Source organism: Diceros bicornis, chromosome 37, assembly GCF_020826845.1.
Source record: "Diceros bicornis minor isolate mBicDic1 chromosome 37, mDicBic1.mat.cur, whole genome shotgun sequence".
NCBI classification, from domain to species: domain Eukaryota; kingdom Metazoa; phylum Chordata; class Mammalia; order Perissodactyla; family Rhinocerotidae; genus Diceros; species Diceros bicornis.
This window is the reverse complement of record NC_080776.1, coordinates 415,848-428,551: the sequence shown is the minus strand read 5'-3', so window position 1 is coordinate 428,551 and position 12,704 is coordinate 415,848. Positions and strand designations below refer to the sequence as shown.

Below are 12,704 nucleotides of genomic sequence, written 5' to 3'. Positions count from 1 at the left end.
AATTGGTTTATTTGGGATTAACAGAGAATTGCAATCTGGAGTATGCAACTGTGGCAAGCCACGTACAAGTACCCAGCAATAAAGAGAGGAGAAACTCTTTTATGGTGGAGAAGAGAAAATTGGGAGGCTATTGTAAACAAAGAGTTTGAGGTGTAGTGGCTTTTCCTTGGCTGAGTTGTGACGGTCTGTCATTGGCTGAGCTTCTTACTGGTAAAGAAGAGGAAGTCTTTATTCTTCCCATTGCGCTATGCTATTGACATAGGGCATGAGAATTCCCTTTATTGGCCTTCCAACTCTACTTTAATCAGGTTTCTGTTTATTAATTTCCACACTTTCTCATTTTGATTGTGATCTTTCTGAAAGCATTGCTGATCTACAGTCAGGTTTTTCCAGTTTCAGTAACATCTTGTCCCTCAATGCCAGGAAGGACCTTTTCTGAGTGTGCTATCCCACATTGCAGGAAAAGCGCACAGATTGGAAACCTATTGTGGCCACATTTGAGTCACAAAGAGTGGTAGAAGGGAGAACTCTCAGGCACTTTTTACCAGAAGTTTATATGTTATCAAGATCATAGGCATTGGAGATCTTATGAAGGGTTATGTCATCAACAGACTTCCCCGATATCTTGGGAAAACTGTATCATCAGATATTGTCTGATTCAATTCTGAGAAATCTTTACTTTCAGGTCACCAGGTGATGTGCAGGTCCAGTCAGGGTTTGGTGCTTTCTTTAGATGTGTCACATGAATCCAACAGTCTATTCTCTTGAGTTTTGCAGCAAAACGGTTAGCTAGCAGTACCTGATAGAGTAAAATATTATCATCTTGGTTGTTATCATATTAACAAAACTTGGTTGACTTTGGTTAGTTTGAAATTTTTGATAAATTGTTCCTTTTTTTAAAGTTGTTAAATTTGTGAGAATATAGTTGTTTATACTCTTTTCAATGGCTGAAGAATCTGCAGTGATATATTCCACTGGTATGTCTCAAGTCTTTGGGGTTGAAGAGGTTTCCCCTGAAGCTCCTTGTGGCAGAATCCCATTTGCTAGTGGCCCCTGACAACTTGGTATCTTTGGGTTGGGGAGGGGAAAGAGACTTCCCAGAATAAGTTGTTTCTTCTTGAAGGAATTCAGAACATGCTACCCCAAAATACGCCGCTTTGACATATAAATTATTTTGAGCTAAAAGCAATTGAGAACCAGCAGATGCAAGTAAAGCTCTTGATTTCTTCCTTAATTGCCTTACATAAAGTAAAAAATTTCCCTTTTGGAAAGGAAATTTATGTTTATAATGGAAATTTCCATCAGTAAACATATCTGTACCAGAAAGAGAACTACTTTCAGAGACTTTTTTTAACTGAGAGACTTATTTACATAACAAAGCAACCTTTATTTACTGTACATTTTCTCCCCTCATCTTCCCATAATTTTTTCTCCAGCCACCTCCTGCTACTGCTTACCCAGAGGGCTTCCTGCTTCCAAGCTCCCCCATGTGCACCCAGTGTGGACTGGGCCTGCAACCAGCAGCTGGTGTGGTGCTACCTGCTGGACGGCTGCAGAGCACCATCTTAGGTCTCACACCCAACATGACCCACCTGGCCAGCAATATTCAGGACCTGCCACCACTGCACAGCACTGGGACAGCTGCACTGATGGTTCAGGAAGTGGGCAGTGGCTGACACAACCTTACTCTCCTTTGCTGTCTAGAGGGCTGTGCTGCTTCCAGATGGTCCAGGTTTAAAAGAGAAGTCATATTCTGTTGTTGAAGTAGAACTGCTGGACTGACTGAGGAATTTTCCAACACCTGTAAAACTACAGAGGAGCTAGGAGAAGTATCAGAACAATTTTATAAATATGCACTACAATTGGTTGAAATGTTGGATATGTGTGTCCCTGCAGTTGCTAAATTGAAATGTCTTTTAGATAGTTCTGCTAAGGAAGCTTTACCAGACATTCTGACATCACTTATGCAAACAAGCAACAAAAAAAGCTCCAGATTTTAGGTGCTGTGAGTCTGGAGAACTTGTCCAAGATGATGATACCAATGCTTGTCAAACAAATTGAAGAACTGAAATTGCTTCAAAAAAATAGAAAACTCAAGCAAGATGATGATAACTAGGCTATACTAATATGCCCTAACAAAGGGATTACACACAACCCAGGTACTTTAAAAGAAGAGGATGAGGCTGGCCTGGTTGGCATAGTAGTTAAGTTTGCATGCTCCACTTCAGTGGCCCACAGTTTGCGTGTTTGGGTCCCAGGCATGGAACTACACACCGCTCATCAAGTCATGCTGTGGCAGCATTTCACATACAAAATAGAGAAGATTGGCATAGAGGTTAGCTCAGGGCCAATCTTTCTCACCAAAATAAATAGAAGAGGATGAGGAAGAAGATAATGATGACGTTGTCATGCTAGAAAAACAGCTGAACATCCAATATGTCAGAACAAGACCACAAAGTCTGTCAAAAAGGTAAAAAGACAAAGAAAAATGCTGTAGTCAATGCCAGAATATGCTCTGATTAGGAATTATTTAGAACATATGGTGGAACTTCTTGGAACAAAAGTACAACAGATCATCCAGACATTCAAGAAACCCAAATTCTTCTGGATAATGACCATTATGCCATGGAAAATTGAAGAAAAGAATGTTGGAATATTTGGCTGTTAGACAGCTGAAAACCAATCTGAAGGGCCTATTCTTTGCTTTGATGATCCTCCTGGAGTTGGTGAAACAAATATGGTAAGTCAGTGGCCAAGACTCTAGGTTGAGAGTTCCACAAGATTGTACTTGGATGAGTATGTGATCAATCTGACACTTGAGGACACAGGCATACCTGCATTGGCAATATGCCTGGTCGTATAATCCATGACTTGAAGACTGTTGAGGTTAACAATCCAATGTTTCTATTAGATGAGGTTGACAAATTAGAAAAAAGTCTACAGGTGGTCCAGTGGCAGCTCTGCTTGAGGTATTGGATCATGAACAAAACCATAACTTCAGAAATCATCATCTAAATGTGGCCTTTGACTTTTCCCAAGTTTTATTATAACTATTGCCAATACCATTGCTACTATTTCACCCGTCTTCTTAGGCAGAGTGGAAATCATTCAGGTGCCAAAGGATAAACAAGAGGAGAAGATACACTGCCAACCAGCACTTGATCTCAAAACTACTGGAAGAACATGGGTTGCCTCCTCAGCACATTCAGATCTCTCAAGATACTCCTCTTGACATCTTCACCAGGAATACCAGAGAGGCAGGGGTTCATTCTCTGGATAGATAGTTTGGGGCCATTTGTCCAACTGTTGCTGTGAAGGTGGCAGAAGGACAATATGAAGAAACCAAGTTGTACCATTCTGATGTGACTGAGAAAAAGTTTCTAGAGAACACATCTTAGAAAATGAGAAACCTGAATCTATCGATGAGAGTACTGACTTTGCCCTACCACCTCAAATACCAGTTTTGATTAATTTCCATGCTCCAAAGGACATCTTTGGGTGCAGATGTATAAAATGGGCATTTGAGTCAACAAGGCATGGCAATAGGTTTAGATTGCCTCCCATAGGTGGGGAAATCATATTTGTGGAGGTAAGTTGAATGGATGGTGAAGGTCATTTAACTCTGACTGGTCAGAGGGCATATCATGAAGGAGTTTGCCCATCTTGTTATTCGCTGACTCTGCAGCAATGCAAAGAAATACCATCTGACTAATGCTTCTGGAAGTTTTGATCTTCTTAACAACATAGACATCCGTCTGCACTTCCCAGCTGGGGCTGTCACAAAAGATGGACTGTATGCTGCAGTTATCATAGTAACTTGTCTTGTCTCACTGTTTAGTGGGCTTCTGTTACATTCAAATATAGTCATAACTAGAGAAATTGAACACACAGGTCTTGATCTTCCAGGGAATTAAAGAAAAAGTGTTGGCAGCACACAGAGCAGGATTGAAGTGAATCATTATTTATTAGAGGAATGGAAAGACCTTGAAGAAATCCCAGGCAATGTATGACAGGATTTAAGTTTTGTCACAGCGATCTGCCTGAATGAAGTTCTTAATGCAGCTTTTGATGGTGGCTTTACTGTCAAGACCTACCTGGTCTCTTAAATAGCATTTTGTAGGCCCAAATCTCAACTTTTCAGAATTTTAAGTTATGAAGTGCCAAAAATACTGCCAAAATTATTTTATTCCTAGTAGTAGGGCTAGGCAAAATGCCCCTAATTTGTGAACATAATTACAACAGTGATTATAAACCTCACTCAAGTGGTGGTTAATGTTTATTAGAGAAATGTTAATTTAATAAATTGGTAAAAATTGAAAAAAAATCTGAATTATCTGGTTATCTCCGTGAGTCTCCTATTTTATTAAATTCAATCCATAGTTAAGTTATTTTGTAAATAGTTTATTTTCTCTTGTTAATATGTTACATAAATTTAATTCTTAGACCACCCACAGAACCTAAAAGCTTAGAAGGAAGTCATTTTTTCCCCTATAGTGGGCAAAGTCCCTCTTGCTGCTGCTACCCAGCAGGCGTGGTACCTGTAGTTGAAGAAGCAAATTCCCATGCATGACAGGGAAGGAGACTATTATCTTGGTTTCTTTTGTTACTGACACTTCCCAGGGATCCCCCTTGCCAGTGCTGCTATACCAATTTGATATGGTTCCTCAGACTCTCATTATATCTGGAGGAGGACAAGTCTACCTGGGCTGTGTTCTACTGGTAGATTGGGGATCTGAAAATACTGAATCTGGGTCTCCTTCTTGAGTTGGGGGGTAATACACCCTGTCACTGTGTTGTTCCTCCAGTCCTGAAGTTCCAAGGCAGTTTGCCTTCTTCTTACCACCTTACAGAGTTCTCATTCATTTGCCTCTTTTATAGTGTTCCATGTTTTTGGCTGTACTTAGCAGAGAGGAGCAGGGAGAAATCACTCTACACTATCTTGTCTCTGCATCCATTATGCATTTTGCAAGATGTTTTGTACTTTTTTTCATATAGGTTCAGGGCATTTCTTGGAAAGTTTATTTTATCTTTCCTTATTCTTGTTGTTTATAAGGTTTGCTCATCTATTATACTCTGTGGCTACTGTTTGTGATATGAGTGCTACTGACTTTTGCACAAAAATTTGACATCTGCTACCTTGTTGGATATTTCAACTGATAGGATTAGTTTACCCTTGATTCTCTATGGTTTTCCCTGTCCAATGTCATGTCATTTTTAAATGGAGTGCGTATAGGGGAGTTCACCAGCCAAGGGGAAGCAGGCATGTCGTAAAGAGTCACATAGAGTTCACTCCTCCCTCTGTGTTTCCTTCAGTGCTGCTTTGTGGTGTTTTCACACCCTTCAAGTGAACGCTGAGCAATTTCTGTACACAAATACATTCTTCCATGGAAGAGGGACACAGCTGATTATGTCCTGATCCCTGGGGGCCATGTTTGTGTGGAAAAGGGGATCCTTCCAGCAAGATACTTGGGGACTGGATGGAAGGGGTCTGGCAAGGGGAGGCCCAGATGATTGTGCAGGTAGATCTGGCTGCAGTCTGAAAACTCTGCTCATAGTAAGCTAGAACCAGGCTGGAACAGCTGTCTGCCGAGGATCAAAGAACAAGCAAGTCCCTCTTGCCGTGTATCACCTTCGTCTCCCACTTCCCATCATGCCTTAGTTGATTTGATGGACATGTTATAAGGAAGCTAGAGTTTCAGTCTGCAGAATGGACTTTGAAACAGTGTCTCCAGCTTATTATCATACCATCTCTGTTCTGTGATGTGTGAGAAGCCAGGATGACCAGATGTTAAGCCACGACATGGGGTTAGAGAGCCTGTGTGTGGGGCTAGGGTCTGCCTTCTCCACTGTCTCTGTTTCAGTGTTTTTCTGAGACTAGTTTTTAAGTTGATTATGGGAGAGAAGCTTATAAAAGATGTTTATTTCCTCTCCCTACACCTGCCCTTCCCCTCAAAATGTGAGGGAATCTTCGGTTCTTCAAATAAGCTTTGAGGATGAGTGAAACCAGACTATAGAAAAGATTTGGATTTGGAGCTGTGCTGGAGTGTACACTGGATAGTTTCTTTCTAGGTTTGTGGCGAAAGGTCCTTCCCTAGCATAGGGGAGAACATGTCTAGTGTCCTGCCATATATGGGGCCATTGTCACCAGCTTCCTGTCCTGAGTGATCAGATACCTTCCACTTGTGACCCAGATATTCCCAGCTTTGATCCATCTCTTCAGTAAGTCCCAAAGCAACAAACTTCTTCATTCTACAGTTTCTTTGTTTACACATCTACCTTGCACTGGGGGCTGTGCTCTTTCCCAGTCTGTCAAAGGGTACTTTCCTTGGTGTAAGTCCACTCAGCAGCTGTAATAAAAAATTCACAAACTGGGTGGCTTAAGCAACAGAAATCTATTTCTCACGGTTCTGGAGGCTGAAAGTACAAGATCAAGTCTGGCAGATTTGATGTCTGGTGAGGGCATGGTTCACAGGTGACGGTAGTCTTGCTGTGTCCTCACATGGTGGAAGGGCAAGGGAGCTTTCTGGGGTCTCGTTTATAACAGCACTAATCCCATTCACAAGGGTCACACCTTCATGACCTAATCATCCACAAAAGTCCCTAGTACCTCATAATATCATTATATTGGCAGTAAGGATTTCAACATATTAATTCAAGGGGATACAGACATTCAGTCTGTAGCACCCAGTTCAACCAAAGGGCTCGGGTTTGGGCAGAACCTCCACATGTGAGTGGAGTACATGAGCAGATATTCACATGTGCATGCTTGACCTCCCCTCCTTTTGCCACAAAGAAAATTGAATTTGTGAACTTTCTTATAATGGTCTTCTTTTTTTTTCCCCCAGGATAGAAGTAAGAGCTGTCATTCTAAACCTAAAGAAGGAACTTCCAGCCTGGAGTGAATCTCATAAGAGCATGGCCAGAGTGTGACCAGTGAGAAATGGGACATGAATGAACCCAGATTCCCAAATTGAATTAAAATTCCTACACAGAAGATTGGTTCGGAACTCAGGGCTTAGTAACACAAATGGATTCCGTTAGTTTCCTATCTTACCTCACCATGTCTTTCTCAGGTAACAGTGTATGTCCCAGGTAGGCTGAGTGACATGCAAGGTGGGCCTTCACGGTATCCGCAAAAATCTGAAGATGAGGAGGGTTTTCCTCAGGATTTAAGTGGATATTAACATAATTAACATAATAACTAACAACAGAGTCAAAGTGAAAAGACGAAAGCCACATTAGAAGAAATCATAGACACACATATGATGGACAATGCGCTGGTATAAAGAACAAGATTTTACAACTCAAAAAAATTCAGTAGGAGAATGTGAGTTACTGAATAAATAGGAAGAGAACTGGATACCAACATACAGTTCACAGAAGATGAATATCAAATTGTTAGCAAACATTTTAAAAGCCTATGAAGCTCACTGGAGGTCAAGGTGATGCAAATGGAGACAAACAAGGAGGAATTAGAGTACTTCCCACACATTCAGTTGGCAGTAATTAAAAATTTAACACCACTCGAGTTTGTGTAAGTTGGAGAGAACTATTTTGGGGAATAATTTCGCTCAAGATTTGATACCCTTTGTGCTAGATTCCTCTTTTTAGTTTAACACAAGGAATACTCTAGCACATACAATGGAATGTTCTATAAAATTGAATTATCACAAACAGAATAGCATTAACAAACCTAAACAAAATACATAAACATGAGGTTGTTAAAATAAAAAGATAAAAGAATATTTTATTGCCATACCATTTATAAGAAATCTCAAAATATGAAAACTAGGCAACATACAGTTTTATTAGGGTATCTTGTAATCCGTATTGATATTCTAGGAGATGATAAGTAAAATGAATCATATTGAAGGTTAACAATGGGGATAGTTCAGAGTGTTATTGAAACTTTGGTTTTATGCTCCTATTCCCCTGGATTTACTATCAGAAGTGAAGTTGCTGAATTATAATGTAGTTCTATTTTAATTTTTTGAGGATGATCCATATTGTTTTATATAGGGGCTGTACTAATTTACAATCTCACCAACAGGGCACAAGCATTCCTTTTTCTCCACATCCATGTCAGCATTTGTTAACACTTGTCTTTTTGATCATGATCATTCTAACAACTCTGAAATGATATCTCGTTGTGGTTTTAATTTGCATTTTTTTCCTAATGACAAGTGAGGCTGAGCATATTTTTATGTACTTGTTGGCTTTTTGTATATCTTCTTGGGAGAAATGTTTATTCAGATCCTTTGCTTGTTTTTTAATTTGGTCATTTTTATTTGCTCTTGAGTTGTATGTGTTTTTTAATATGTTTTGGATATTAACCCTTTATCAGATATATGGTTTGCAAATATTTTCCCACTCTGTGTGTTGTCTTTTCACTTTGCTGATGGTTTCTTTTGCTGTGGAAAAGCTTTTTTGTTTGAGTAGTCCCACTTGTTTATTTTTTATTTTGTTGCTTGTTCTGTGTGTTTCCAAATAATCCATATCCAAAAAATTATTACCAAGATCCACGTCAAAGAGCTCTGTTCCTATGTTTTCTTCTAGGATTTTCATGGTTTTAGGTCCTATGTTTAAGTCTGTAATCCATTTTGAGTTAATTTTTGTGAGTGGTGTAAGATACAAGTTCAATTTCATTCTTTTACATGTGAATATTCAATTATCCCAGCACCATTTATTGAAGAGACTGTCTTTTCTCCATTGAGTATTCTTGGCTCCCTTGTCAAATTTTGGTTGATCATATATGCTTGGTTTTATTTCTGTGCTCTCAATTCTCTTCCATTCATCTATTTATTTTTATGGGAGTGTCATAATGTTTTGATAACTACAGCTTTCTACTATATCTTGAAATCTGGAGGTGTGGTACTTCCAGCTTTGTTCTTCTTTCTCAGAATTTCTCTGGCTATTCAGGGTCATTTGTCATTCCATATCAATTTTAGGAGTATTTTTTCTACTCCTGTAAAAATGCCATTGGAATCTTGATAGATTGCATTGAATCTATAGACAGCTTTTTGATAGTGTTGACATTTTACCAATATTAATTCTCCCAACCCGTGAACACAGAATACTTTTCCACTTACTTGTCTCCTTTGATTTCTTTCATCAATGTTTTGTAGTTTTCAATATAGAGATCTTTCACTTCTTTGGGTAAATTTGTTCCTAAGTGTTTTATTGTTTTTGATGCTAAGGTAAATTGGATCAATATCTTTATTTATTTTTCTGAAATTTTATTGTTACTGTATAGAAATGCTACTGATTTTTGCATGCTAATTTTGTATCCTATAACTTTACTGAATTTATTGATTAGATCTAATAGATTTTGGTTGAATCTTTAGGATATTCTATATATAAAATCATGTCATCCTCAAATAAAGACAATTTTACTTCTTTCTTTCCAATTCTGATAACTTTTCTTTTTCTTGCCTGATTGCTCTAGCTAAGACTTCCAGTACTCTGTTGAATAGAAGTGGTGAGAATGAGCACTCATGTCTCCTTTTTAATCTTATAGAAAAATCTTTCATCCTTTCTCTGTTGAATATAATGTTAGATGTGGACTTGTTATATAGGGCCTTTACTATGATGAGGTATGCTCCTTCTATGCCTAAATTGTTGAGTTTTTATTATGAATTGATGTTAAATTTTGTCAAATGTCTTTTCTGTGTCTATTGAGATGATTATATGATTGTTTTCTTTCATTTTGTTCATGTGATGCATCACATTGATTGATTTGCATATGTTGAAACACCTTGTATCCCAGAGATAAATCCCACTTCAGCGGGGTGAATGATTTTTTTTTAAATGCTGATGAATTCAGTTTAATAGTATTTTATTGACAATTTTGCATCTACATTCATCAGGGATATTGGCTTGTAGTTTTCTTTTCTAGTAGTATCAATTTCTGGTTTTGGTATCAGGATAATGTTGACTTTGTAAAATGAGTTTGAGAGTGTTTCCTTCTCTTCAATTTTTGGGAAGAATTTGAGAAGGATTTGTTTTAATTCTTTTTTAAATGTTTGGTAAATTCACCAGTGAAACAATCTGGTCCTGGGCTTTTCCTCATTGGGAGATTTTTGACTACTGATTCAATCTCCTTGCTAGTAAATGGTCTATTCAGATTTTTTTTCTTCCTGATTCAGTATTGGTAAGTTGTATTCTTCTAAGAAAGTTTTTTCTTTTTTTTTATTTCTGCTATGTTGTCTAGTTTGTTAACATACAGTTGTTCTTAGTGGCCTCTTCTGATCCTTTGAATTTCTGTGGTAACAGTTATAATGTCTCCTCTTTTATTTCTGATTTTAGCTGTTTGAGTCCTCTCTATTTCTTTCTTGGTGAATCTAGGTAAACTCCTTTTTCATCTATAATTTTGTTGATTTGGGTCCTTTCTCTTTTTTTCCTTGGTTAGTCTAGCTAAGAGTTTGTCAATTTTGTTTGTCTTTTTAAAGAACTAACTCAGTTTGATTAATCTTTTCTACTGTTTTTCTGTTCTCTTTTATTTATTTTTGTTCTAATCTTTATTATTTTCTTTCTCCTGCTTACTTTGGGCTCAGTTTGGTCTTTTTCTAGTGCCTTAAGGTGTAGAATTAGGTTGTTTATTTGGGATCTTTCTAGCTTCTTAATATAGGTGTTTCTTGCTATGAATTTCCCTCTTGGAACTGTTTTTGCTGCTTCCCATAAGTTCTGGTATGCTCTGTTTCCATTTTCATTTATCTCAAGAAACTTTTTTACTTCCTCTTTGATTTCCTTTTTAATCCATTGGTTGTTCAGGCTAATGTTATTTAATTTCCATGTGTTTGTGAATTTTCCTGTTTTCCTCTTGTTTTTGATTGCTAGGTTCTTGCCACTGTGGTCAGAGGAGATACATGGTATGATTTCAATCTTAACTTTGCTAAGACTTGTTTTGTGTCCTAACATACGGTCTGTGTTAGAAAACGTTCCATGTATGCCTGAAAAAATGTGTATTCGGCCAATGATGGAAAGAATGTTCAGTATATGTCTGTTAGGTCCATTTGCTCTATTGTGTTTTCAAATTTACTGTTTTCTTATTGATTCTCTTTCTGGATGATTCATCCATTGTTGAGAATGGGGTATTAGAGTCCCCAATTATTATTGTATTGCTGTTTATTTCTCCTTTTAGTTCTATCAGTTTCTGCTTATATGTTTAGGAGCTCAGATGTTGGGTGTATAATTATTTACAATTGTTATATCTTTGTGATATATTGACCCCGTTATCATTATATAATGATGTTATTTGTCTCTTTTTATCATTTTTAATTTAAAGTCTATTTTGTCTGATGTAAGTGTAGCTATTCTTGCTTTTTTTGGTTAACTTTTGCTGAAATGTCTTTTCCCACTCCTTCACTCTCAGTATATGTGTGTCTTTAAACCTATTGTGTGTGTTTTGTAGGCAGCATCTCATTTGATCTGGTTTTTACCCATGCATCCATTCTACGTCTTTTAATTGAAGAACTTAATTTGTTTAAATTTTAAGTAGTTATTTGTAAGTAGGACTTACTATTGCTATTTTGTTGATTGTTTTCTGGTTGTTTTGTAGATCCATTGTTCCTTGTTTCTTATCTGGCTGTCTATTTTTGTGAATTTTCATGTTTTTTAGTATCAGTATGTTTTGACTTCTTTATCATGTTCTTTTTTTTTTTTTTTTGGCGTCTTTTTAAGTGAGTTATATAATCAAGTATCAACTATTTTCACTTTTTTTAAATTTCAAAGTCTACCCACCTTATTTTGAATTTTGTGTTAATCCCTCCTTTGCTTTCCTTTATACTTGATGACCATCTGTGGCTTCTTTTTTTTTTTTTTTTTTATTGATGTTTTAATGGTTTCTAACATTGTGAAATTTTGGGTTGTACATTTTTGTTTGTCCATCACCCCATATATGACTCCCTTCACCCCTTGTGCCCACCCGCCACCCCCCACCCCCACTGCCCGGGTAACCACAGTCCAGTTTTCTCTGTCCATGTGTTGGTTTATATTCCACATATGAGTGAGATCATGCAGTGTTTGTCTTTCTCTTTCTGGCTTATTTCACTTAACATAATACGCTCCAGGCCCATCCATGTTGTTGCAAATGGGACGATTTTGTCTTTTTTTATGGCTGAGTAGTATTCCATTGTATACATATACCACATTTTCTTAATCCAATCATCAGTCGAGGGACACTTACGTTGCTTCCACTTCTTGGCTATGGTGAATAATGCTGCAATGAACATAGGGGTGCATAAGCCTCTTTGGATTGTTGATTTCAGGTGCGTTGGATAGATTCCTAGTAGTGGGATGGCTGGATCATAGGGCATCTCTATTTTTAATTCTTTGAGGAATCTCCATACCGTTTTCCATAGAGGCTGCACCAATTTGCATTCCCACCAGCTGTGTATGAGGGTTCTTGTTTCTCCACATCCTCTCCAACATTTGTTGTTTTTTGTCTTGGTGATTATAGCCATTCTAACGGGCGTGAGGTGGTATCTTAGTGTTGTTTTGATTTGCAATTCCCTGATGATTAGTGATGTTGAGCATCTTTTCATGTGCCTATTGGCCATCTGTATATCTTCCTTGGAGAAGTGTCTGTTCATTTCCTCTGCCCATTTTTTGATCGGGTTGTTTGTTTTTTTGTTGTTCAATTGTGTGAGTTCTTTATATATTATGGCGATCAACCCCTTGTCAGACGTATGTTTTGCAAATATTCT

At 37.7% G+C, this 12,704-nt stretch overlaps 1 pseudogene; it reads left to right on the top strand.

The window, feature by feature from the left end:
* The first annotated feature begins 1,487 nt into the window (after nucleotides 1-1,487).
* Nucleotides 1,488-4,120, top strand: LOC131399233 (lon protease homolog 2, peroxisomal-like; annotated as a pseudogene).
* Nucleotides 4,121-12,704: the final 8,584 nt, after the last annotated feature.